We start from the raw sequence: 3,259 nt of genomic DNA, 5'->3' as shown, positions 1-3,259 counted from the left end.
TACACATGCATGCACATTATTTGAAGGTTGCAATAACATTTCTTACAACATTCTAACATCTTCATCTAAAATATAACGTTATATTTAAACTTTTTTTTTTTCTAAAAACTTTAAAAATGTCCACTTTTCATATCATAATTAGAAAATTTTTAAAAGGTTACAAAAACGTTGGTATATCTTCATCTACCCGAGAATATACATAGGTGAAAATGACATATATTGCACTTGATATAGGACAATGTATTGTCATATATTACATTTCTGTATGGATGGTTTGATACAGCTTGGTCTTAAGCAGTTTTAAACAATATTTTTTTAATGTTATTATTATTTACAGTATTACAGAATATACAGCACACGTTCATCATTAAACTGTTTCCATTTTCCCATTAGCCGTCCCATTATTCCTTCACTTTCAAAATTCAGTCAAATTCAATCAGTCAAAGTCATCTTGAGTCGAGCATTTACAATGGAACTAAATGAAGGGATCATTCTGAGAATTTAAAGCAGAAATGTGATGCTTGTGTTTTTGTTAAAGCAAAAATGTGCATTATTTGAGCTATATGGTGTCTTATTTTGAGGTGGGACTACTGTTCTGGATGGAAAACGTGCTTTTCTTGTATCCTTGCATGTATGGTGTGAAAGTTACAGGGTTTACTGGCTTTAGTTAGGGTTTGGGTTGTATGCAGTTTTATCACATGTAACTTTTCAGGTCTTTTGGCTGTACTTACATGTGTGCATTTTAAAGTGCATTGTGTTTGCTGGTTTACAGTGGTGGAAAGAGTACTGCAAAAATATACTCAAGTAAAAGTACCATTACCTTCCAAAAAATGTAGTGTGAGTAGAGTATAAAAAAACGTTTATTAACCAGCTGCAGTTTTATTACATCACGCGCTGGCACAGATGCAATATATTAACGCCATTCCCTGTCGGTGTCCTCCTTGGATCAAAGCCAAGAACCCACGAGCCAGAGCGTGGTAAGAACTGTGACGCTCATATATAGAAACAACACGCGTTACACATATATATAAATCATTTAGTAAGCAGAAATCCGAAATTTACCTTAACATATTAAGTTAGAGGAAGATGCGACAGAATTGATACTTGAAGAATGCGCTTCCAGCAGCCATGATCAACAGTTGGCGGTTAAAGTTTTCTATGCACAATTTGATTTGACGAAAGTCACGAGACCTATTACTATCTCTCCAATCACGTTGATGGATAAAAATAAAATATAAGCATGTAACGACCACAAACGGAGGATAATAGCGGAGTAAAAGTACGGATTCATCACTTAAAATGTACTCAAGTAAAAGTACACAATTTTTAAACTACTCAAAAAAGTACAATTACTGATAAAAACGACTTAATTACTGTAACGTGAGTATTTGTAATTCGTTACTTCACACCACTGCTGGTTTACTTCTAAATGTTTCAACTCTGAATCAGATGAAATGTGTCAGACATCTGTCCACACTGAACGAGAAACTGCTGCGTTATGTGACACAATCAATCTGGAGATATTTGATGTTTAATTATGTGCAGTGTTTTGGATGAGATTCCACTTTGTTCATGCATATTTTCCTGTGTTTGAATCAACAGTTCATCCAAAAATCTAAATTTGCTGGAAATGTGCTCACCTTCAGGTCATCTGAGATCAGGATGAGTTTGTTTCTTCATCAGATTTGGAGAAATGTAGCATTGCATCAGTGTCTCAGCAATGGATGGGTGCCGTCAGAATGAGAGTCCAAACAGCTGATAAAAACAGTCCAAAACAGCTCTAAACAAATATGTGTGTGGATTTTGATGTGAGAGACAACAGGAGATGGACTTTTTCACTGGAGGAAGCATTATTATGGATTATGAACTCATATTTTAGCTGGAAGCAATGGTTTGATGTTAAAAACGCCTTGATGGTGGATTTATTTTTCTACCACTCGGACTAGACCATATCTTATGAACACTAGGTGGCGCTGTTTCAAACTTTTCTGGCACCTTTAGGACACACTGATCATGATTTCCACCAAATTTTGTGCCAATACGTCAAAGCGTTTATATGGTGTCGTTTAAACAAAAATGAAAATTTGCTGAGAATTTACTGTTGTTTGGATAATGAACTTAACTCTTTCCCCGCCAGCGTTTTTTTTTTAAGTTGCCAGCCACCGCCAGCATTTTTATCATTTTCACTAAAATTTCATGGCCTCCAGAATATTTTGTTGTATGAATATCTGAGCATGCAATACACCAAAATAAAGAACAGAGCTTCTACTTTTAAACAAAAAAATCTGTTTTATTCTAGCTTCACATTTTTTTTTTAATCAACACTTGAATGTAGGTTAGTTTCATAAAAAAAAGCAACATTTTGATCAAAAAACTGAGAAATCGCATTTTTATCAAAGACTATATCTGGATCATATCCAGTCATATGATCAAAGCAAAGATGCAGTAGATCGCTTCCATCAACACCCCCAAACCTTTACAGTCCTGAACATTTCCGGGATCAATATTTCACTCTGTAACATTAGGCAGTTTTCATTTATATGCTGTTTATTGTTGATGATCGCATTGTTTTTCAGATGCAGCCTTTAGAGTTGTCCAAATGAAGTTCTTAGCAATGTATATTACTAATCAAAAATTAAGTTTGAATATATTTACAGTAGGACATTTTGCAAAATATCTTCATGGAACTCTTTCTTTACTTAATATCCTAATGATTTTTGGCATAAAAGAAAAATCTATAATTTTGACCCATACAATGTATTGTTGGCTATTGCTACAAATATACCCCAGCGACTTAAGACTGCTTTTGTGCTCCAGGCTCACATTTATTTATTTCAGTTTAAACTGTAAATACAATTTAAATGCATTTACTGTAAATTTATAGATGCTGTTTCATAACTCTTTCCACACAAAACAAAGACCTGTGAATCTAATGATGCAACATCGAGGGACTTTTAATTACCAAACAAAATCTGCATTATAATCACTCTGATATTTGCAATGTTCAGTTCGAACCAAAAATCATCCAACAGAGGGATTCCTTTTTTTTTTTTTAATAATTCGAACCCCTTTTAACCTAAAATAAGTGAAATTTTGTTAATATTTGAAATTTTAAGTTAATGTTTAAGTATATTTAAATATAAGTAATATTTAAATTTAAGGTAATTATTTCAACAATTTACAAATAAAATATTTGGTTTTAGTGTTTTATTTAGATTTTGTTTTATATTTCATTCATTTTATTGATTTATTTGACATT

This window comes from Sinocyclocheilus rhinocerous, unplaced genomic scaffold (assembly GCF_001515625.1).
Source record: "Sinocyclocheilus rhinocerous isolate Xijiao unplaced genomic scaffold, SAMN03320098_v1.1 scaffold5118, whole genome shotgun sequence".
Classification (NCBI taxonomy): Eukaryota; Metazoa; Chordata; class Actinopteri; order Cypriniformes; family Cyprinidae; genus Sinocyclocheilus; species Sinocyclocheilus rhinocerous.
This window is presented reverse-complemented; position numbering follows the sequence as displayed.